We start from the raw sequence: 25,705 nt of genomic DNA on the forward strand, positions 1-25,705 counted from the left end.
AGCACCTCTCTTATGAAGACAGGCTGAAAGAGTTGGGGTTGTTCAGCCTGGAGAAGAGATGGCTCCAGGAAGACCTTCCAGTACCTAAAGGGAGGCCTACAAGAAAGCTGGAGAGGGACTTTTTACAAGGGCATGTAGTGATAGGACAAGGGGAAATGGTTTTAAACAAAAAGAGGGTACATTTAAATTAGATAGTAAGAAGAAATTCTTCACTGTGAGGGTGATGAGGCGCTGGCAGAGGTTGCCCAGAGCAGCTGTGGGTGCCCCATCCCTGGCAGAGTCCAAAGCCAGGCTAGACAGGCCTTGGAGCCACCTGGTCTGGTGGAAGGTGTCCCTGCCCATGGCAGGGGGTTGGAATTAGATAATCTTTTAAGGTCCCTTTCAACCCTGTTTTGAGGGATTTAAAATTTTTCATTCATCTTTCAACTAGACTTGAGATCTGTACTCAAAAGCTAATTTTAATTTTCTTACTGATCTCACAGGGTAAATGTGTACCTGGAGCATTATATCATAACAAGATATCATGTTTGGATTTAATAGACATAGACCCATATAAAATGCATGCTTTTCCACTGCTCAGGATTTTATTGAACATATTTTGTTTGTTAATAGACATATTACATTGCTGATATATTACAACACTGTGTGAGTCACAATTCCTGAATTTCTGTCAGTAGAAAGTCTAACTGATGATAATAGGAAACCCTGGAAATACACTGGTTTAAAGCAGTCATTTTTCTGTAATAGAACAAAAGCTTCAATTATAATAATGTCACATGATCCTGTTAAAATTCAGTCATTGCCCTTGATTTCAGCTACATGTGCAATTACATTGAAATAATTATACATAAATAGCTATCAAAAGTAGAAAATGCTTGACTGATTACCTCAGGTTAAAGCCATCTTGACAAATTTTAACCTTGCTCAGTTGTGGTACTCAGATGATTGCTCTTTGGCATATCTAAGGGAAGTAAAGAATCAAGTCTTTGCCTTTTACTTGTTTCCTTGTTGCCCCATCCTCTTTTATACTTGCTGAGCTGTCTGTTCTGCCCTCCTGTCTGTCTTGTTTGACATGCAGGGACCCTGTGGGAGGAATATCATGTCTATGCAGGTCCCTCTCAAAAACATCTGCAATTCCTTACTGATGTTTCTGAGCCATCATAGAAAGAATTTAAAATTTATATAGTCTGATAGTGACAGAGAGAGAGCTCCAGTGTGCATGACAGAAACTGATGGGAAATGCTGATTAACAGACTGTTTGTCTGCCCATGTCTAAATTTTCATGTCATAATTTAAAAAAAAATATTTTGCTAATAATTGCTATTCTTTGTAGACCAATAACTAGCCACTTCACCCACCTTAGTCTTGCTGTTACAGAAAATATGTATATACACTGTATAAGGAAGTATTTCCTGGTTATCTGAAAAAAAATGAAAGCTGAGTGCATCTAAACTCAACTTCATACAAAGTCAGACTGGTAGAAAGAAAGTTTGGTCCTATTTTTGTTGATTGACTTCAATGGCAGAAGAAAGATTCACCTGGTAGAACTATGGTTTTCCTTGCTGTATCTGTGTTACCAATATGCATCAGCTGGATGTCTGCAAAATCATAAGCAGTGAAATAATAATTATCAGTAGGGTAAACACTATTCTCACTGGGCTCTAGATTTAATGGTGCACTGAGATGAATGAGAGAAACAGCTACCTGTTTTACAGACAGTGTTTTAATCTGAGCCAAAGTTTGATTTTGCCTTTTATGTAAGGGAACCAAAGCATGTTTTTGTGAACAAGTCAAATAAATATGTATTCTAATCTCAGCAGACACATCAGCAAAGCAGAAACTGGAACCCCTTTCTTGAAGGAGCACTTAGAGATTAATTCTTGCTGCTAGCAATTGTGTTATTATATTAATAAATATTATTAAGCACACACAAAATGAATGAATTGCACTGTGTCCTGACAGCAATTTTAAAAAGTTATGCTTTTCGTAGGGCACCACTGTAATTTAGGCTGAAGCACTAATGCTTTGTGATTTAATTTCTGTTACACAGACTAGCAATGATAAAACACTCAAGAATTGAGTCAATAAAGCTTCTACAGGATGTTTCTTCTTGTTCAAAAGTAACTAATCCCATGAATGGCCTATAGGTATTGGCTTTTTAGATGTATGTGTCCCTATATATAAACTGATAATTGTGTCTACTCTTTCACAGTTTCTAAGTGCTTTAAAAACCATATGAGCTCCAGTGGTAATGTTTTTTCAAAAAGACCTAAGTAATTTCAGTGTGTAAGTCCATACTCACAAAATATTAGACACATAACTCTTGAGTTTACCTTTTTTCAAAAAATTGTCTGTAACCCTTAGAACTTCTAGCTTAGTGGAAGCTGGCATCCTCAGTCCCTTTTGAAACAGAACCTTCAGTAGATTTGAAAATGACAAACTGAACTTGGAAGTATTCAATAGTAGCAGTAAATGAATCAGAGTACATCAGTCCTCCACAGATTCAAGAAGACAGCTTGCAGTTTTGAAAACCAGTACACAGTTGCTGGGAATCAGCTGTAGACTCTGGTTCCAGCTTTAGGTCTTAAATAACAATCTCACCCACAAGGAGAAAGTCAGTGGGTATAGAAAACGGTCAGCCTGGTCCTGAAATATGAGGAGGTGTGTCTGGAGTGCAGGATTGTCTCTAGAACTGGAAAACTGAGAAACTTTTAACCAAAATGTCTGCAGCATTTTTTAATCTGTGCGGGAAGATAGATCCTTGCCTCAGAAGTTAGATTAGTCTTCATTTCAAGTTTCCAAATTAAAAAAGCCAGACTTCTGAGTTTTAGGATTTGAACCTGTGACTGACTAGTCTTGGATGAGAAGATCATTGCAGCGCCATGATACGTATTCCCAGTCCTTATGCATACACCTGCTTTACAAATTGCTCAGCCCCAGGTCTCCAGAGGGTGCAGCTTCAGAAGGCAGCTGATATATTTTGAATGCTGTGCCTTGAATATTTATCCACTTTAAGGAGAAGTAAGATGGAGGACCCCATTAGAAAACAGGCAGTGTGTTTCCCAATCCATTAATTATACCACATAGCAAGAGAAAATTGTATGCAGTTCTTATTGGAGGAGCTTTTTAGTATAACTCCCGCAGATTAACATCACTTAACCTAACAGTGAACTGCAGGGATGCAGCTCCATTATGCCTTAATTTCTTTTTTTTCTCTTCAAGAAACTTCAGTGTATCTAATACTTATGTGGGAGTTGTAAAGGTCATGTTGCTCTGCAATATAAGCTTCAGTAAATAACTTTCATTTTTTAATTTTAAGAGCACAGCAGTAAAAAAGTAATAGGGAGAGAGAATTAATCTACACTGCTATCCTGCCACAGAGCACCAGGGGAAGTTTAGGAACTGTTTGCCCACATGGAAGTTTTACTGAATATTTTAAATGGATTTTGCTTTAATGACGTTACCAGTAGAAGCTGAGGAGCCTGTACTGCCATTCCACCACTGGAGTACCAGCAATGGCTATTCATGTTTTGCATCTCTAAAAGAGTGAATGATGTGGATGGAAAAAGCTGTGACGACATTGCAAATTATAGAGCTAGTCCAAAATGCCAGACCTGATCTCCAGCTCTTTCTGTTGGTACAATATGGATATTGTACTCAGGCAAGCATCACATGAGTCTTAGTGAATGGGAGGAGAGAAACAGCATAAGATGTTCTTCAAATAAGAAAAATCACAGTGCCAGCAATCAGGAGAAGGGCAAGCAAGACTGGTACAGGCTCCCCAGAAAGCACTGTGGGTGTGGTGAGGGAGGGAAGGGACTCAATGTCTCTCTTAATCAAAGGTTGAGAAGAAAAGTAGCTGCTCCAAAAACATTCCACAGGGGTCCTTGCAGACAAGGTCACTTTTGCTTTCCTCCTGCAAAGCCAGAGAAAAGAGTTCCAGCACTTTTGCCCACCCCTGCCCCACAACTCACCTGCAGAAAGATTCCTTCAGCTAGAAGCTCATTCTCAGCAAAGACCTTTTGAAAAATAAGCCACAATTCTCTGCAGTTGTGCTGATTTCACTGTGAGTCTGCCATAAAATATTGTGGGTGTGAAATTACTATGATTTACTGAGTCTTGGACAGCAGAAGAATATTGGCTTTGGGGGCCTTTCTATTGCTGCTGGATTCTGGCTGTGTTTATGGGTGACTGAGGCTGCTTGTTTTGCAATGGTGGAAGAACAATGTCCCTTGTTAGTGTTCATGCTTAGTGGTCTTACAGATGCCCAGTCTGTGCCAGATGTTTTGGATCTGGCCCACTACCTCATTCTTTCCAATTCATTTATTTGCTCCTTTCAGACAAAGAATAGGGCTCAACCTTATGCTATGGGGCAGCCCAGCCCTCAGCCTTCCCTTTTCACCCTTTTCACAAGAACCTGCAGCCTTTTTCTTTTTATACAGCTAAAAGGTCACTACATGGACCATATTCACTTTCCCCCAAACACACAGCAGATATACATTTGGTCTTGTGGTATGGGTGCCCACGGGATCAGATGATGAGAGCTGCTTGTTTGCTCTGGATACATTTGTGCCATGTACATGGCAGCACAGTGTATCACAGCTGCAATTCGGTGATGTGACAGGTCCGTATTGACTGACATAACAGGGATGGGCTTGTCATCAGGACCCAGCAGAAAGCCTTCATGGCACAGACCAAAAAGCTGGTACTGGTCCTACAGAAAGGTGTTTGAATGAGCTTCCTATAAAATGTAGGAAACATCAGAATGGAGGAATAACATCAGGATGTTTCTGTCCATCCGTTCATGCTTTATCTACAAACCAACATTAAGATTTATTGTTCCTGAAGGCAAAACTGGACCAGGGAAGTAGAGGCGAATGGGTGTAATACTACTGGAAGGATGAGGTCAGGGAAGTGGTAAAGTGGTGGATAAGCATCTGGCACAAGTCTCTCAAAAGAAACTTTGTGTCTCTTGGAACAATGTTAAAGGGATCAGGAGCACAGGTGGTGGTCTCCTCTACCCTCCCAGTTAGAGAAAGGGGTTTGAGAAAAAGGAGATGAATTGAACAGGTGAATGACTGGCTGCATAGCTGGTGCCATGCTCAAGGTCTCACCTTCCAATACCACTTGCTTTGTCCCAGCGCTCATGTGTCCACTGTTGCACTTCCACCTCTCTTCCGCCTCCTCTACCATTGCCCCTGCTCCTTCCCCTTCTCTCTTACTGTGCCTGATGTTTATTTGGGGCAGCAGGGTTGGAAGAGGGAACTTTTTCTAGGTAGTGAGCTTTATCTTCTTCTTGCAAAAGCTATTCTGCACTAATTTATCACAAGGCTACTGGATTACTCTCTATTCAGTCACCTTTTATTGCTGTATCAGATACCTGCACAGAAGGACAGTGCAGGTTTTCAGAACAGATGGTTGCAAGAGGAAATTGTGAATGCAAAGAGTGATTAGGATACATACAAGGTTTAGGAAACCGATTCTGGCTTCCTCTGTGAAGACCTGTTGTGTTATTATAATTTGAAGTACTGAGAATTCTGTTTAAAATATCTAGACTGGAACTCAGTTTTAATATACAACACTGTAGTTCTTCCATTAATTTGCAGCAGTGAACATTGCTAATGACTGTTCCATGGCAATAACTCATGGAAGAAAACAAGGTTTAGGGAATAAAATTAAGTAATTAATTCACTGAAGATGTGGGAGACACTGTGTAACAAAATCAGTTTGTATAATCTACAAATGATAAATTTCACATATTTGTGTATGCTTTCTTTCAGCAGCACGCTACATGTCACAGCCAGAGGAAGCTTTCTATTTATTATGCATGACTGGTTACTTAGCACTAGAAGTAAGAGGAAAGGTGGAGTTTGGAACGTGCTGGTGAATATTAAGGTTACCACTCTCATTGCAAATCGGAGTGCAACATTCTGTGAGCCTAAATCCTGGATTATTCAATGGGATTTAGGCTTCTTAGTGCAGTGTTGGTGCATGGCTTTCATTAAGCCCTTTGAAAGTTCCTACAGGTGATTCCTATTTTTTACAGTAGTTTTCAGAAGAATTTCTATGAGGAAATTGTGACCATTCCCAAAACAGTAGTAGGTTTAGAATATAAGACAATGGACTTGAGCGTGATGCTCAAATACATACAGTTGTGACACGAAAGGGAGCAAAGCCGAATGCAGTTGAAACCTGAATAAATGATGTTTCAAGTTAGAGGTAATAGCTTTTTATCAGAACTTTGGAAAGTGTTCCAATTGAAAAATGTCATGACATCTCAGTCAATTAATGTTCCAAACGTACAGTTTAATTTGGTGCCAAAATAAGAGCCAGTTTCACTACATCAGCTAATTGGCTTCAGTATTCTATTGTCCTGATCAATTCAACAGGAAAAAGAAAACCCCAAGCTGGCCTTGTTTTTCAGAGGTAATCACAACCCCGTTGATTCCAATGAAATCCACGTTCCTAATGATGACATTATAATGATGATTCCTTAAGATGACTCGTGCTTTGCAATGGGAATCTGGAATCATTTGTAGTGGACTATGTATTTCCCACATATTATGGTGCTTTTGCTCACAAAAGACAGAGCAGTCATCCGGACATACATGTAAAAAGGTTATTTATAACTCAGCACAGTAGGAAAACGTATTGCTACAGTTCACATACTTTTTTGATTTGATGTCTTGTCTACTTGTAGCTATTTAGTGTGATAATGGCGTTTGATAGACTGGACACAAACACCATTGTCACACTCCACAGCTCTGGTAGTAGTAGATCATTAGTCCATGGAAGAATTAATATACACACATTCCAGACTTCAGCATGGGGGCTTCAAAGATCTGCAAAACACAGAGAAAAGACCATGTTTATGCATATTTATACATGGGAAATCAGGATTCTCATCAGGAAGTGGGAGACAGGATTCTGAATTTCTTTGAGGTGAATATTTTGTTGCAGCTAGCTGTAGTAATCTAAAAGCTAAGTAGGCAAAGGAGATGGGCAGGCACCTTGAGAAAGTAATCAGTTCCTGTCCTAAGGGAAAAATTTATGAAAGGAGGGACAATTCATTCTCTGCAAGGACTGGTGTCTTTCTCTTATTAGAGATGGCTCAGCCTGACTTTATAGAGCTGTCTTAGATCTGAGGAATCATGATGCTAAAGATTGTATTTGTTTTCCATATACTTGTTTTTACCAGCATTCTAGAGCTAGCCTGCTTACAGCAAGTTGGTCTGTACCCATAGTCCCACTTCACCTGTTTTATTCAATGCAAGTTCTTCTATCACATGTCAACACCTATGTGACAGTGAATTAAGCACTTTAACTAACATATGTCACTCTGGTGTTTCATTTCTTCCCAGGACAGTTTTTTCAGTTTAATAGGATAGAGCATGTTTCTGTGTTTAGTCTGCAAGTCTAATAACTTTTCTGCACATCCTCAGTGAGTATAAAAAAATCTGTAAAAGATCCTGTTCATCAGGAGTGGACTAAGAGCGCACAAACGGTAACTGAGGATTCCATGATGCACAGTGATTTGCAAAGCCATGGAAATTCAGTTATGTGCCATCTTCACATCTGAATGCTGCAGAGAAGCAGAGCAAACAGAGAAAGGGGAGCACAGGGAACAAAGGAGGTTAGAAACCTTGGGTGCTTGGGTGAATAGTAGTAGCCTTTGTCTCTTACTCTTCCGTGTGTCTGGGTTTTCCTCAGTCTATAAAGACTGTCAACTAGTGTGATCATCTATAAAAGATCATATTGGATATTAACTGGAAGAACACCGACCTGTGCAGGTAGAATGTAGCTTTGTGAAAGTGCAAGCCAGCTTGTGAATGTTCATTAATAGGAATGACAAAATAATATTAGTAACTAATAGATAATGGTAATGAAGTTGTCTAACTTGAAGAAAGAAAAAAAAGAAAAAGAACATGAGACAGACCACAGAATGAAGTTCCTTTACTCCCCTGGAATTGGTAAAAATCTTTCAAGGAGAGCAGAGTATGTTAAACATTAATGTTCCATTTTGCCTGATTTGGGGTAGATTTTATATATACTGAGTACTGAAATGTTTTTTGTAGCTACTGAAAACTTGAACTTTCTGACTTTAAAAAGAATGCTGTATGGACTGGTTAGAAGCATCATGGGAGGGGATGGATTTGTCTTTTTGTGCCAAGAGATGAGGATGGAATGTCTTGCTATAACGCTTTTCAACTATCCCTCTCATTTATTTTTTTTTAAGCTGAGTAAATGAGCTCCCATTTTTACATATTCGGGAGCATTTGCTACCCATATGTAATAAAACTAGACTCTCCAATAGTCTTCTGGATCTGGTTGCATTTTAGCAAAGACTATTAAGCAAGTTAAAGCATTCAAAAAGGTAGACTTTCAGATCCTCTGAGAGCTCCTCCTATGGGTTTAGCCTTCCTGTCAGTCTCATTTTGTATCTTCCCTAATTCACTGCCCTGGTGATGTGTCACTGCCACACATTAATAGCCTTACTGCCTCTGCTTTATTCTCAGTCTGCTGTCAGCACTCCCATCATGCATTCAAGCTGAGAAACAAGAGCGAGCGCCACAAATCTCTATCATCAGCTGTTTGTAAAATCTAAACGTATCAGGTATGTATGCTGAATGCGGTACAGCTATGGAGGAAAGTCACCTTTCTGTACTTGTTGAGACTAAGTGGTTGCCATCTTAAATACCAGCTTTTGTGAGTAGGAGATACAGTCCCTAGCTTGAGTCAGGGCGTGCTGCAATTTGTGAGATGTGCAGCAGCTCTGCATGCCCCAAAGTAAGAGACTGTGTATAGGCAGCTACCACTAGGTCAGCTGAAGCACTGGAGCTTGTGGGGAGTAGAACATGGCTCTCTGAAGGAAATGATCCAGGGAAGAATCTGCTCTCCAGATGAGGTGCAGGTTGAGGGCAACTGCAGAAACAGCAGCTCTGGTTTCAGACAGTGGAAGGAGCTGTAACAGGAAATTATTACAGATAAAGGCATAGGGCTCTCGAATACAGATGTTTATATGCAGACTATCAGGTAGGGAAATTTAGCTCATTCTATTCTACAGCACCAAAAGTTGAAGTGCCAGGAGAGAGGAGACATTAATGCACACAAACGAGCTGACTGCCTACATGTACTGAATACACCTGAACCACCAGCATACCTGCACAGCATAACAGGCATTTCCTCTCCAATCCTTACCTTTTGATCCAACTTTGTGTATTTTCTGGATCTTTTTCTTAAATGTAATCTAATTCAACCAGTGTTGATCAGTCACTGCAGACTCATTAAGGCTCTGGACCAATTTAACTACTCATTTGCAAGTACATCTAATCAAACCTCAGTGGAAGTATGAACTGGCAGTAGCTCAGCTGAGTCCTGAGTGGCCCTTGGCTGGTAAATAGCAGACGAATGAACCTTCACTGACTGGTTACCAGGTCAGACTGTTCTGTATTTCAAACATGATTATTACTACTGCTCTGTCATTCCCACCCTTGTCAAGGAAGCAAACCTGTAGGTGCTTGGGCAGGGCTGAAACTTTTCCAAGTGCCTTTCAACTTTCACTTATTTTGTCTGTGTTTTGAGTCTGCACGTGCTGCAGAGGGAAGGAGTTGTGCATTTGAACACATACACAGAACTGCCAGGCAGATTTGCAGATCCATAGGTCAGGCCACTGTGCAATTACAGCTATGAAGGAGACATCTCTAAAGGAAGGAAAGTAGCTGCAGCACACCCTGTGCATCAAAGTGGCACTGAGTCTTTTGAAATAATGATAGCAAGTACACAGTCACACCCTGAACGTACCTGCCTAGACAGGATGCAGCTTGCAGCTGTAGACCTGAGGTCCATGAGGCTATTTTTAATAAAAGTGCCTATTCTATACCTGCTGAAAATGAGAAATGAATGCCAAAGGAACATGTGCTGTACATTGCTTTCCAATTCATCACAATATTAGGGTTTCCCCCCCTTACCTTTCCCCACGCACATTTTACTCAGCTTTCTCTCTGCAGCAGAGAAGAAGGGTCAGGCAAGATCCTACTCTAATTAAGCTCTCTGAGGAAAAATCTGACAATCACTGGCAGGTACAGTGCAAAGAGCAGTAGTGTCCTGGCAGAAGTGCCTGTAGACTTTACTGTAAGATGTATATGACAGTATATAGGCAGGCAAATGATGCAGCTGCAAGCAGGTAGTTCTATAGTTCCACAACTACATGGAAGCTTCCAGCAATTCAACAGGAGTATTTCCAAGACAAAAGGTAATGAAAGAAAGAGAAATGGCCACTAATTTTTAATACTGTAATGGAAACAATGGGAAAGTTACATGTCAGTACAGGGAGAGAGCAAAGTGTAAACATCAGAGAAAAAAAATATCCAGTTTTTACTTCTCTTCTGCTAGACATTTGTATAAAGAATATTACTGGAATGTTCCAGTTCAGAAGATCATTGTGACAACCAAGAGGGTTTTTCAGGAAGTATCTTGATGGATCACAGAACCTGTCCTTTTTGTGTATCTGGACTTGGAAGCATTCCAGTAACCCCAGTGAAGTCTAACCAGACTTACTCTCAGCTTTGCCACCTCCTGCCCCCCCCCCCTTTTTTTTTTAAACAATAAACAATTTAGGGTGGCTTGCTCATTGACAGTAATAAAAGCCTTATCTCTTTAAAAAAGTGCAGACAGAGATCACTATGTACAAGACATTAAATCCTGTTATACAGGCAGGTGACAGGCATTGGTGGATATTTTGGTATGCTGAAATGTGTATTATTCAAAATTCACCTACACTATTTTATTTTTGTTAATACATTTTAGCATTTCCTTTTCCTCGCATGAATCAAGCACAGGAAAGCACTTACCATCTGACACAGCTGCTAAATGATCCTCTGGTGTGTTGTTAGGACTTGTCAGAACTAAGATTCTCTTGCATGACATTCTGCTGAATGTCACTGTATTCGGATCTTTGGAGGTCTTGTATTGCTTTGACGAGTGCCCAGCAGTGGTCAGCTGTTGAAAGCCTCTGTTTCCACTGGACACCTTTCCCTCGCCCTTTATGGGATCCTGGGGTTTTAAAGTAAACAATTCATTCTCTTTCTGATAAGTCATATTAAAATATTGATCTGGGGGAGGGAGATGGCCCTCACTGCACAGAACCAGTCACCTTTAGTCAAACAGACTAAGGAATGGAAAAAAGCTCTGAAATCTCAATTTTCTCTGTCCCTTCAGAGAAAGCGTATGTGGGTAGAGAGTAATGTAAAATATAGGGTTTTTTTCAGCTGCCTGTTCTGCTTAACCCTGAGATGAGTCTTCATATTAATTGCTTACTTCTTCCAGCAAGACTAATTTCATCAGTTCCTCATATCACAGTGCTAATCTTACTGTTCACTGCTGGGTCTTACCAATCTTTTTTTCATTTTTCAGTTTTTTAGCAGTCTTTTCTGCTCAGGAAATTTCAGAATTCTCAAAGATCCTGTCACATTTTTAACAGGTTTTACTTTCCAGCACAACTATGAGAAGGGGGAAAAAGTAGGACTTCAGTTAAGCCTTTCTGAACACCAATGGCAAAACCAGGAACTACACACATGTTTCAGGACCTCATCCAGAAAATCAACAACTAGACTGTTGCATAAACCCCAAATTTAGGGCATGATAAATTTAATATTTTTTGTGAAGGCTAGTAAGGGATTTGAACTTGAGATTTCTCTGAACATAAATTGAAGTCACACCTTCAGTACAATAACCTTCCTGATAGTTAAGTAAATAGTATTTCATTGCTTACTTCCATTACTGTGCTTCTATTCCATTAGAACATAAATATTTTGTAATGGTCTTAATTAACAGTATTTTTTTTTTTTTTTTGAAAAGCAAAGTTCTTAATGTAACGTTTCAGAAAAGTGAGGAACCAGGTCACTTTACTGGTTTTGGCTGTATGGATGCGTCTATCCAGCAGTAGAAAACCACTGTGAAATCAAATCTGGAAAAAAATAAGTCTTGCACTCTCCTTATTTTCCAGTTTTAGTGTGACTAGACCTTCGATAGAACACAAATGCAGCTTCTGTCCTTGTTAATATAAGGACTTCCCTCACCACTGCCAGGGGAGATGAAACAGGCCAGCTCCAAGAATCAGAGCTCCCCTTTTGTGAGAAGGGTCCTGCACATAATAGATTCAAACACATAGTACAATAATGTGTAATGGAAAAAAACCCATGAAATACAAAGTCACTAGAACACCCTCATCTTTACCAGTTTATGGCATGTCTTTTCTCCTTTAGGTTGTCATGTATTTGGACTGCAAATTTGTCATGGCAAGAACTATCACCTACTGTTTCCTAAAATGCCGTTTTCTAATCACAGTGTAGCTCCAGTCTCAAATGCACCAGTAATACAAATAATAATGACAGCAGTCATGAATAAAAGAAGGCGCTGAACTGTGCTTTCCATGAAACAGCAATAATGAAGCTGCATTTATAGGTTCTTAGCAGTCTTATCACTGCATATACAGTTCAATAGTAGTTTTTTCCCCTTATGAAAAACTCCAGAATTTATAATTCTCAGGGATTTAAAGACACATTTTTATAACCTTAGTTGAAAAAGCAATGTTATTTGCCTAATGTAGATGATCCAACCCCTCCGCTGTACCCTTTCCAGTTTTGTTAAAGACTTTAATTAGCACAAAGCAAAAATTAATAATGCTAACAGGTAACATTTAATAAGGAAGCAGGGAATTAAATGAGATAGGAAAAGAAAAAGAGCACATGAATGAGTTTTAACTTTCAGATTCTGTGCTGTGTAACAGGGTATTGGAGAAACATAGTGAAATTAAAGGTTTTGTAACAACACAATCCTAGTCACTTGCTTTTAGGTTAAAAGTGCCAGCAGTCTGTGCTACCTGACTTCAGGTGCTGTACAAGAAGGGAGACCATGGCTACGTGTCAATCTCAGCTGGTTATGCAGCCATGCGGATGCACTGATACAGTGTCATTTATTATGCTTATAAAGACCTTAACAGGAAGATGACTGGGGAAATTCTGGAATGAATCACTGTCTGCCTGATCACTACATGTCAGACAAAACCAGGATCTATCGAAGTCAAAAGAAACATTTCCACTGACTTCTGAAAGACCAGGATAGCATTACATGTCTGAATATTTTTAGTGTATGCAGACATATTGCACAGTGGGGCCCAATTGTGCCATGATTGCTACTACTAATAGACTTCCTTTAATATTAGGAAGAATATACCCCCAGTTAGAGCTGTTTTCTTTGGTTAGAGTCCCAGTGGTTAGGGCTTTCCAATGGTGCTCTTAACCTCAGTGTTACCTTCTGCCCTCGACCTATTTAGAAAACCCTACTGAAGCAGGGACTGCTTTTCAATTGGTGTTGATACTGCTGGTTTTTGGTGAAAAGTGTCTCATCTGGGACGTGTATGTGCACACAGTATAAAGATGACAGTTACTACTACTACTAGTTCAGTCTGCCCATATTAGTAGAACAAGGTTTGGGGAAAATATTTACTTAAAAATTACCTGTACAAGTATACCAGAATCCTGGGTGCAAACTCCATATGCCATTCTGAAAATATGGATGTGCATTTTAAGTCTACAGAAGGTATCTGACAATTTGCTTAATCATAAAAAGAGGGCAAAAGACCTCAAATTAAAAAACAACAACAACATAGAATGCCATATGTCCAAAAAAAGCAGAGAAAGACTAAAATGTGCTACTTTTAATCACAGAGGAAACACCACTTGGTATTTCTGGGGTTGTGTTTCTGGAAAAAAGCTGTTTTCCTCAATTTATAATTGCAGATCACCATTTTAAGTACTGCCCACTACACATGAAGCCACTGGTGAGAGTCTGAAACAGCATTGCAACATTCATTACTGTTGAAGACTGGTTTGGGTCCAATTCTTTGAAATTAAATGCCAAATTATTTGGAAATGCCTAAAAAAAAAAGGACTGTTTTGTTTAAATGTTACTAAAGGTGACATAAGGACACATAATGCAATACACGTTGCACATTCATCTGAGGGCCAAATTCTTCCCTTGAATATATGTAGATATGACCCCAAGCAAAATTGTCTGCCTTTGAAGCTGGCACTGCTCAGAGCAGAGGACTGGGTCTTGTGACTTCCAAAGGTCCCTTCCAACCTAAATTACTCTCTGATTCTGTGATTTCTGTGCATAGCTCCTGTTGACTAAGGTGCCACTATACAAAGGACAAAATTTGATTTGTATGAGTGTTCTTTCCTACTATTTTTCTTATATAAAATGTGGAGGATACAAAGAGTGAAACAGAAATCTGAGGAATGGAGTCTTTTCTGTGTGGAAAAGGGAAAGAACAACAGAAGGACTAATAACTTACCACAGGGGCAAAAATCAGGCTATGTTAAGGAACTTCTTCACACTGGGAAGATTTAACGAACAGTAAGAAGCTATGATTTGGCTCTGCAAAACCGTAATTATTAAATTCTTCAATTAAGAACAACAATTTTGGCAAAAAAAGGGCTTAAATATTCTGTGCACAAAGATCTTATTAATTTATTAGGAGAATTGCTTTACTCTGTTTCAAAATGATACAGGCCTACAAGTGTTTGTGAGTGGTATAAATCCCTTTGGAGGAATAAACACTCTTTGCAGCTGGTTAGTTTTGATCATGAATACATTATATGTCCAACAAAGCTCTTTTAGAAAGCCTGTTTGAAAGGGCTTAAAAAACACAATTAGTTTATTTAGAGTAGATTTCAAAAGTCAAATTTCACCATTCAGTTCAGACTGATGACTTTCAAATCAGGGTTCATTTACATGGCCTGAAAGAGGCTCACCTGAATTTGTTCTCATTCTCTTTTTTTTTCTCTTTCTGTATACTTGAAATCAGAAATTGAATATATGAAAAGAAAAATAACACAGAGAAGGATCATAGTGCACATGTAGAGTAAGTGGGGAGAAGCAAGTGGATTAGGAAGAGCTTTCTCTTCCCCATTTGGATGGCCTAAGACCTCACATTACCCAGAGCTAATTTATCACAAACCTCAGGTTAAAGTCAGTTGCAGTTTTGAGGGAGATGGGAAACTAGACCCTCAGCTGAGGAGGGAGTTAGAACAAAAGATTCCAATCTGAGAAATCTGATGCTATAAGGTACAGAGGTTTAAAAAGGAACTACTGAGGTATGAGTCCAGGGAGACCCCACTTCTGCAGTCCTCTGGAATCCTGATATTTAATGATTTTCCTTCCCTAGGTTCCAGCCTCAGAACTGTTGCACTGATGGCCATTCATATAGGCAAACTTGAGTTGTATCTATAGGCTTTACTCCAGCTCTATCTTTAATAAGCATATAATCAATACTCTTAAACTGATTCAGAGTTATTTATTTTGTCTGTGGATAAATCCTGTTACAGTCCACCAGCTGTGGGCTTACTTAATTTAAAACATTCAGACAAATCTGGGTCAAAGACTTAGGCTGGATCTTTTTATGGAGAAAACTGACACATATTCAACAATGTAACGGAATTTATCCCTTTTGTGTGACCTATTAATTTCAGTGATTCTGTGATTTTGTGAATCTATGCTGACATGCATCAGTTTAGAGTATGATCAATATAATTTTTGAGAGGAACTTGCTACAGGAATTCTTGGGCTCAAAGTGCACAAAGCTGGTATTTATCTGTTTATCCCAGATTACTACAGTATTCAAGGGGCATCAACCTTCACAAACATTCAGGGAAGCGCATTTACCAGAGCTAATACCATAGTATAATAGACAAAGGTGAGGCATATGCAGTGCTAGGATAATTTAGATCACAGAAGAGAAAATTTTGTGACCCTTGTAAGTCAATGGCTAGTGGTTAAAGATTACCTATTCTGGTCATCCTAACTACTAGATAGAGAAAAATTAACCTGGAGCAGTATAAAGTAGAGCAAAGGTATTTAACCTGGAAACCATGATCTCTTCTGATTTCTATTGGGGCTCAGTAAATGAAATTTATTTGAGTTTCCCAATCATCAAACTCATTATAACAGTTCTTGATCATCCTGGCATTCCCCGTAACAATTCACCATTTGACAAACCTGACAAAGAATTCAGGTTAAGGATTATCTTCAGATTAAGGGTGTAAAGTCTGACTGACAATGTACCATCCATGAAATTTCTCTTTCCCCAGAAAAATAGCTGTGGAGAGAATTTAAGCAATTTTGGTGTAAGCAGATGGCTAGCAGGTAAAACTTTATGTTTACTTACCTCTTCCTAGTGGGGACTCCCCACTCCCCAGGAAAGCTACTCCCTCTGCAGCCGCTGCTCCTTGGCTCCCTACTGCCCAGCCTTTTGCCCAGGGCAGCCATGCCGCTTCCATTAGCCAGAGGAACTGACTGGCCATCAACAGTTCTCAAAGGCACAGAACTTCCTTCTTCCTGTCAACTGCTGCTGCAGCCTACACACTTCAGGCAAAGCATTAATCTTATGAATCACAAGCCACAGCAAAGCAAACTACTTGGTAATGGACATTTACAAAGAACGTAAGAATTTTGTAACTTCCCTTCCTACCTATGTTTTACCAGGAGGTCGACAGGTCTCCCTCTCCACATATTGCCGGCTGCAAGTGCTGAGTGGCATCAGTATATACAGTATTTTTCTGAATTTGGGGCAATTAATATGCTGCTGTATAGTGATTTTTTTGTTTTCTGGCATCCATTAAATGCACGGGATTCAGCTGGTATGCCATAAATGGGTCTCTGACTAGAGAAATGTGTATCACAAACTCTCTTGTCCGTGACTTCAGTCTCTCCATACCACATTCGGTGCTGACATGACACACACGTGTGATACAGACAGCTTAATATTGGAACAGTAAATAAGGGCTAGTCATTTTAAGACTGTTTCCCTAAAGCATTTTGGAGTCCACATACCTCCATTAGGTATTATTGTCTCATAATTGCCACGGTAAATCAAACCTTTGCTCAGCAATGAGCTGTGCCGCCTGCCTCAGAAGAGACAAAAAAAATCCACTCAGCATTTGCTACCTCCTCTGGTCTTAATTAATTAATATCTTACTAACTTCTGCTCCTATGCGTTCAAGTATCATGATCTGTGTGGCAGCTCTGCATTCAGTAGAGGGTGCCCAGAGCTTTCCCTGCAGGATTTACCCCCCAGTAGCCACAATGTGATGGATGCACTGAGGGGGATGTGAGGGGAGCATCCACCACCTTTACTTTAATGCCATGCCAGCTGTGTACCAACCCGAGCAGATGGAGCACAGCACGAGAGTCTCTGGCACAGCAAGGATAAGCAACTTTATTAATTTTTTATCTTTACAAGCAAAAAAGCTGTTTAAGCCCTCTTCTCAGACCCCAGGAACCTCCAGCAGCCTGAAGCGCTTTAACCACCGGTGTAATCACCTCAGGGGGCCGCAGAGCCCAGGCACCGGCGGGGCGGGACCCCCCGCCTCCCCTCCCGCCTCTGGCTCGGCAGGTGGGCGGTGCCCAGCAGCAGGGGGCAGGCCAGGCAGGGTCAGCAGAACCTTCTGGAAGGGGCCGGGTGCCACTGAGGAGAAGCCAGTCCTGACAGGAGCGGGGAATGCTGTGGGAAGGTGGGTGGGTAGCACCGTCTCTGCCAGCCTGGCTGAAGCCAGAATGTCCCTTTCTGGAAGGGAAGGTCAGGCTGTCTGTGGGATGCAGCTTTGCTGCCGTGCGTTTGACACCTGCAGCCAGCACCGGGGCAGTTAGTGGAAAGGCTGTGGTAGAGAGTGTGGGAAGTAGGGTGGAAACCGTGCTCAGTGCCTCTTGCTTGCTGTAGCCAGCTGTAATTGATCATTATCTATTTAAACTCCTCAGTCATTGCTGAAGTTCATTCTAGGTGCGAGTAGTTGCAATGTGCTCCCCCCTCCCCCGTTGTGCTTCAGGTGAAACCTTTCAGCTTACACAATGAAAAGGGATTCAGTACAGACTTCCACAAGCTTTATTATTTTTAGCTCTTTTGATAAAAATGCAGATGTAAAAATTGGTTTGGCCTCTTGAAGAATTATGAAGGCAAAGTTTTTAACATGTCAACATAGGATTATAACCAGTTTGACCTGGCTCTTGCCAGATGCTGACTGGAAAAAGAGCTCCCTACAGCTGGCCTATGCACTAAAAGTGCATTAAGTAAAAGCTAAGAGTTAGCCAAGATAAGGCTACTTAAATACAGTTTGGTAGGGTTTCTTTCTTTTTTTTTCTTTTCTGTATTTCTCTGCACCTATTTTCCCAGTTAAACAGAAATATAGTGTAGCTATAATATCAATGTTTTGGAGACAAGAGTAGTGACAAAAAATTAGTTATCAAGTGTTTTATATGACATTGCAGTAACACTTGCTAAATGTAAACTTTACACAGATAGCATACTTAGTCTAATCAGATAGTTTGCTAACTCATTTACTATCTTATGCAGCACAAAATTGAATTTCACATGGCTATTCCAGTCCTGGATGCCGTAACTCTGCTGAAATGTTTTTCACAAAATCCTGATTTCAAGACCTCGGAGAAAATGAATTTACTGTTTCTTTTTCTAGTCTGTTTCTATGGGTAATGGCTGCAATAGACGCCAATAGAATGTGTCTGTAGGGCTGGTTATAGGCTTCTCAGGTGCATCTTGTCTTTTTTGCTTAGATTAATGCAGGTGCTGAGCATCAGGGCATCATAAATTCTATTTGTGTGTTAAAAGAGGTTTCTACAGTGAAAAGAGAGAGGACAAAAGCAAGGAGAAAAGGAAGGCAGCTGGTCCTGTAAAAGAGTTGACGAACTCTCTCCTTTCAAAAAGAAAATGTAATTTGTTAAATTGTTAACTGGAGAATGCTATGGAAAGCAGAAGCCAGTTTGCAGCTGTAAGCTTGAATGGCTGTAGCATTTGTTAACCGGCTAGTGATGACTACAAGCAGTTCATGTGGTGCAGATAACTTGCATATAGAAACAACAGGTGAGGGAAATACTCATCTTGAGCTCAAGATAAAGTGAAGTGGTAGCAATTCCTGGCCTAGCACTGAGAATTGCAACATTATTGAACAAAAATATTGACTGAGGAATTATTAATCTGCCTTACAGGCTGTAGCAACAGTGCTGAGAGTTACACAGGTGTTTAGCCAAAGAGGAAATCAGTCAGTCTTCATTAAGGTCAGGTGTGAGGCTGGCTCCAGGGACTTTTCTAGAGCAGGGGTCCTCAAACTTTTTAACCAGAGGGCTAGCGTACAGATGAAGTGGCAGGAAGTCATCTGCAGCTGCCTGGTTCCCCCAACCCCTGGTAGGGGGGGTTCTGTAAATACCGGGGCTGGATTGAGGATCCTGGGGGGCTGTATCCAGTCTGTGGGCTGTAGTTTGAGGACCCCTGTTCTAGAGGCTTTTCAGTCTGTAAAGTGAGACTTGGTGTGGTTACGTCTTCAGAACAGTTTCAGCTAAATTGGAGAAGCTTACCTATTGCACTGGATATTAAATTTATTAGATAGTAATGGCTTCGGAGTTCTTGAGACTGCTCTTCTAGACTGACTCAGGAGGAGCAAGTAAGGTTACAACTGACAAGTAAGTAGACTTCTAATCTTTGGTTTTAATGAGATGACTGAGGTTCCAGTACTCAGCAATTAAAGTAGGAGGTGTTGTTCCTGGGCTGGGGGGGAGGGAATGCTTTTTATAGAATGGACATCTATGGGGCATGAGTTGGATCAGGAGTAAATTGCCAGAAAACTTGTACCCCTGCCCCCCAACCTCAATCTTCTTGCTACCCTGAGGGTACAATAAAAGATGGGTGTAGTTCATGGAATCAGAGGTGGCTTTGGGTTTTGGCCTCTGGATGGCCTGAGCAAGTGTGATGGTGTCTGAGTCCCTGCCACTTCTGTGGGTTTTGTGTTCTGAGTGGGAGGGGGGTGTTCTGGGTGAGGTCATTCAGGACAGAATAACAGGGCCTTTTCAAAACCAGCCCTTGGAAAAGGGTGTGTTTGCAGTCTATGAAGTAAGTAGTGTGGCACAGAGCTCCCCAAAATATTTTGTTGAGGTGTAATCCCAAAGACAGTGCTGATGGACTAGGCTGAGATGTTCATGGCCCAGCAAGTTAGAAGGTCTAGGCCTGTGGTGGTGCACCTTGCCCCCTCCCCTGGGCCACTTTATGATCTTGGGAATCCCTGTTAGGCCTTAGCCTCTGTGTAATGAATTGGGTGATTAAGTGTCCCTTGACCATACAAGCAGCTCTTGTGTGGCTGAGGTGGGAAACTGCATTGGCTGTACCAAAAACAACCCTTATCTGCACACCACCTCCACCTGCTAGCCTTGGAGGGCTCTTTATTTGGTCCATGAGATCCCTGACAAGCTGGAGAACACTCTTTATTATGACTCCAAGTGGTACAATACTACTGTCAATGGAATTCTCAGAAAAATTCCATTAATTACCAACTCTGCAGCCAGCATAGGTGACTAAAGCCAGTCATCTCCAAACCTATAAACAGCAGTCATAAGTGAGACCCTTCAAGCTTTCCTGGACTGCTGTGGGCTGTGAACAGCATCTCCCTCAGTGGGATGCCTCTAGGAGCTTGCAAAATCCCAAATTGTGATACGAGGGGGACCATTGCTGAAAGCTGAGACGGGGCCTGGGCTGATTTTCCTGCTTCTCGAGGCTCAACCCTTTGCCCATTGAAAAATGTGAAGGCATCTGACATGAGTATTTCACTGACCTGAGGGGAACTTTTAACAGGTATGTCTTTGTACATGTATCTCTATACTTCTATTCCTTTGTATCTCTCTGTGTGTGAATTGATTTAATAACTTCATAATAAGTATAGTATAAGTATTACCATTTTGAATCCCTATTTAAGGCACTTCTATAATTTAAATAAATCCTATTTGATTTGCTTTGTAAATGAGAAATTTGTTGATGATTAATTGCTCTAAAATCCTATTATCAGCCTTAAACTGTGACTATTCCTTATATCCTTTAGACATAAACTGTTGACCATGTCTGAGACTAGGATTGGATCTAGCTGCACCTAAATTCTATTAAGAGTTTAGAAAGCAAGGGTGTCCATTCTGAACCTTGTGACTCAACGGGAGGGTCTCCCTTTACCTTTTTAAAAATTTTTATTCTCAGTGTAAATCATTCCAGCTTAATTTTACTTTGATTCTTCTTTGTGTGACTTATCTATGTGTAAGTAATAGAACACTCCCACAAATTCCTATTAAAACTTTTTTACTCATACCATTGGTGGTGATTCTTTGTGACTTATCCCAAATCACTTGTCTGTGCCAAGACCATACTAAATACCCATTTGATGTTTATGCTAGCATATGCATTGATAGAAGAACATTCCATAATGTATAATTGTAGTTCCTTGTGCATATTCTTATAATACACCATTGATATGTGGGCTTGTTTTCAAAAGACGCTTGAGCTCAGTGTAAGAGTTTCTCATGGCTGCATTGGGTGGTGAGGGGAGATAAATGGTCAAATGCATGAGCTCTTTAAGAAAAACACCTACCTTTTTTGAAGCTGTTAGGATTTGGATGCAAATAGAAATTAGCTGTCTATGTAATCACATACCAATTCAGATGACCAGAGCTTTAAATCTATTGCTGTGATCTCACTAGTTTTCCAGGTTATACAATGTTGTGCGCAGAATACAGTTTAAAGAAAAATGAAGTTAGGACTTCCTTTTTCCTGTGCTTCTCTTAATATCTCATTGTGTTGGTATTAGTGTTTGAGAAAGAAGGAACTGATTTGCTGGTCAAACTAATTTTCTTTTTCTTTCTTAAATTGAGACATGAAGATCCACTTGTGAAAGAGGGAGGAAAATTCTCTTTGGCTTGCAACAAATGCCTACTTTATGTCTCGAACATTTTTATTTGGAGGCACTTCTGAGATGTTTCCGTAAATTATTATTTTTTTTGACCAAGGTATCTGCTCTATTAGTCTATAGTAGCTTCTATAGGGATTATATTTCATAGCCACTGTATAGTCCCCATAATGTGCTATGATACCCCTCTTTTGCTGAATCATTGCTATCATCTTACTGTTGTTTCTCGGAATACAAACCGTGTATCTAAACTGATTTTTCTCTGTCACATGAACTCTAAAATACACATTTAGTCCCAGAGGAGTTTTCTTCAGCTGAAGAAGCCTGAATTTTCTTTTTTTATTAACTTTTTTAATTTTAAAAGCTAAAACTTTCTAGTGGCACTAAAATAACACTTGTTTTTCTGTTTGTATTGGAAATGAAGTCAACACAGGCAATTCTCGTTTTGGTGATCTCAGTGAATTAATTTTTATTAAATAGAAGATAGGCTTGAGTTCATATAAAGATAAGTAAAAATTGGTTATTTTCATGTTCAAGTGAAGCCTTTTAAAGTGTGCAATTTGCAGTCATTTCAACATTATATACTTTCAAGTCTTATTCAGAGTTTCAGAAATTTCTCTGCTCACCATTTTTTAAAAAAATTAATTTTATGCTTGCAGGATAAATTCTCTACAAAATGAAATTTAGAACTCACCTGCTGTTCCTAGAATACTCCTGGAAACTTGTTTTTCTTCTGTGGAAGTGTATTATCACTGGAAAAAAACCAAAATATCATGTATACAAATTAAGCTTAATCTTAAGACACTTTCTACTGGGGATAATCTCCTCCAGGTATTAACTGATGTTTTTCCAACTTACATTAGAATGTTATCCTACTGTCTGTGTTATGCAGCTGCCTTTAGCGTTGTGTGATCAGAATGGCACTGTACAAAGGTGGTGCTTGTATCTGCTCTGCCAAAGTCACAGATTGCCTGGGCTGCTCTGGGGCCAGAACAGACCATTTCCATCGAGTCTGGCTTTGTTAAAGATTACTTGGTCTGAAATGTATCAAGTGCAAGCCTTCTCTTAGACTTGATTACTACTGTGGGTGTTATTTCTCTAGGACTTGTCAGTCTGGAGTGTTGTTTACCCTTGTGATAGGGCTTCATTTCTCAGGGTGGCATTTGGCAAGGTCTGTTCTCCAGAAAAATTCATTGTGGTTTCAATGCCTGTCAACAGGTTGGGTGGCTGGAAGCCTGTTCTCTTGCAGCTGTTTGAGGCTGTTAGGTTTTACGAGCACAATGCTGTTCTTTGATACCTCTGGGATAAAAGGGGTTGTAACTGCGATTGCTCGGACTCTCTTGGCAGACTGATGGTGTGCTAAACTGAGGTATGCTCTAAGACTGCGTGGTCACTGATGGAGAGAAGAGCATGTGTTTTAGTGTTGTGAAATATGCCTTCTGGTGGAGAAAATGCATGTGCGTTTCCAGTGTGACTGGTGAATTAAGGTGAAATATTCTCCTGGGTATCTTGTTGGAGCTAGTTCACTTATGTGAACTTGAGAATGTTAAATATTAATCATTCTTATCAGCCTTCTGTAAGCAGTAAGCCAGTGATCTGTTCCAGCTTCAGGTAAATGAACAAACACTCTGGGGCAAATCATGAGACTAAGTGGCTTGTGGAGAAAGATTCAGTTTGTTTCACAATTCTTAAATGCTAGTGGAACATCAAGTCCCATTTTAATTTAGGATTGGTGAGCAACTTGACCAGGTGCTAGTACCATACTGCTGTGACAAGCAAGTCTGGGAAATTCCTGAAGTTCATTGAAGATTGTTTCTCATCACAAGTACTCAGTGAGGCAGCTAGGAAATGCGTTCTTTGTGAATGGAGTAAGACTCATGGGAGTTGTGATGGTAGGTGGCTGTCTTGGCCACAGTGATCATGAAATGGAAGACTTTAAAGTTTTTGTTGTAATAAGAAAAATGGTCAGCAGAGTTGCTACCCTGGATTTCAAGAGAGCAAAGTTTAAGCTACCGGGGAGCTAGTTAGTAGCGTCCCTTGAGAAACTACCTTTGAGGGCTCATGGGGGGTCAATGAGTGTTGGTCAGTTTTTAAGAACCAGCTTTTTTAAGACCACCCCTGTGGATAACTGGCTAGCTGAAAAAGTTCACATAGACATAGTCCAGCTGGCTGGACAAAAATGCACATTGCTCTCAGCTTATCTGAAGTAAAGCAAAATACACTGTCTTTGGCTGTTCTTGTTACACAATAACAGGAAGATTTTGGTGGGAAAAGAATGTTGCTGGTGGGAACAGATAACTACAGAAGAGAAACTAGGGGCGGGCTTGATATTTAGGCAACTAACCAATAATGAGCTTAACTTTTGTAATATGTATGAGCTAATTATAACAAGGCATAAAAGGTGACTGTAAGGGACAATAAACGAAGTCTGCTGATCGCTCATATTGAGTGACTGTGTCTTCCCTCCGTCACGACACACCCCCCCTCTTTTTTTTTTTTTTTTTTTTTTAACTTTAGATACTTGAACAGGATCAGGTAATCCCATTGTGTCAAAAATAAAGGAATTGGGGCAGACAACCAGCTTGGCTGAACAGGGAATCCTCTTGGATGATCTCTGGAAGCTAGGCCAGGCTTTGCAGGAAAATTAGAGAGCCATGGTTTGCTAGTGGCATTTCTCAGGGCTCAATTCTGGATGCAGTGCTGTTCAGCATTTTTATCAGTGATCTGGATGCAGCTGAATGTACCGTTAGCAAGTTTTTTGATAATACTAAACTGGGAGGTTCTGTTGACTCAAGGGACAAGAGGCATTGCAGAGGGATCTAGATAGACTGGAGCATTGGGCAATCATCAATGGCATGAAATTGAACAAGTCCAAATGCCAGATTCTGTACCTAGGACAGAGTAATGCTGGACAAAAATATTAATGGGGAGAGGATTCCTGCAGAAAGGGACCTGACCTGGGGGTGCTGGATGATGGCAGGCTCAATATGAGCCAGCGATGAGGGCAAACTGCATCTTGGGGTGCATCAAACACAGCAGAACCAGTGGGTCAAGAGGGGCAATTCTGTAGTTGTATGTAGCATTGATGCGGCCTCACCTTGAGCACTGTGTGCAGTTCTGGGCCCCACAATTTCAAGAAGGATGTTCAGGTACTCTGATGCCTCTAGAGAAGGGCAAAGCTGGTGAAGGGCTGGAAGGCATGTCCTGTGAGGAGCGGCTGAGGACTCTGGGCTTGTCTAGTTTGGAGAGAGAGAGGCTGAGGGGCAACTTCATTGCTCTCTGCAGCTTCCCGAGGAGGGGATGTGGAGAGGGAGGTGCTGAGCTCTTTTCCCTGGGTTCCAGGGACAGGGTGCCTGGGAATGGCTCAAAGCTGTGCATGGGGAGGTTCAGACTGGATGTGAAGAAGCATTTCTTTACTAAGAGGGTGCTCGAACCCTGGAACAGGCTTACTGGAGAGGTGGTCGATGCCCCAAGCCTGTCAGTGTTTAAGAAGCATTTGGACAATGCTCTTGACAACATGTTTTAACTTTTGGTCAGCCCTGGAGGGGCCAGGCAGTTGGGCTAGATGACCGTTGTAGGTCCCTTCCAGCTGAAATACTCTTTTCTAAAAGGTATGTGCACAAGCTACCTTGGTTCTGTATTCTAATGTGTGTTAAGTGAAAGTAAGAAAAAATGGGGTGGTCTGTGTTGAATTTGTGTGATAATGTAATCTTGAGTAAACAAGCTATGTCTAGAATGGCACTGAAAAATCCAAGCGGGGTTAATTATCTCTTTTCTAACCATGTCTGACTTCTTCCTATTGAAGCAATGAGATGATAGCATCACTGTCAGCTGGTAGGACTACTGAGCATTAGCTGCACAGTAAGATTGTATGGTCCTATGATAATTCAGGTTGGAAGAGCTGTCAGAAAGTCTCT

At 40.6% G+C, this 25,705-nt stretch overlaps 1 long non-coding RNA gene across 1 annotated transcript; it reads right to left on the reverse strand.

Annotated features, from left to right (window-relative positions):
• Positions 1-565: 565 nt before the first annotated feature.
• Positions 566-11,050, reverse strand: LOC119140883. Its single transcript, XR_005101767.1, has 3 exons — positions 10,851-11,050; positions 3,975-6,842; positions 566-3,009 (listed from the first exon to the last, which is right to left on the reverse strand). It is a non-coding gene; the product is annotated as an uncharacterized LOC119140883 (long non-coding RNA).
• Between the last annotated feature and the right edge of the window lie 14,655 nt (positions 11,051-25,705).

This window comes from Falco rusticolus, chromosome W (assembly GCF_015220075.1).
Source record: "Falco rusticolus isolate bFalRus1 chromosome W, bFalRus1.pri, whole genome shotgun sequence".
NCBI classification, from domain to species: Eukaryota; Metazoa; Chordata; class Aves; order Falconiformes; family Falconidae; genus Falco; species Falco rusticolus.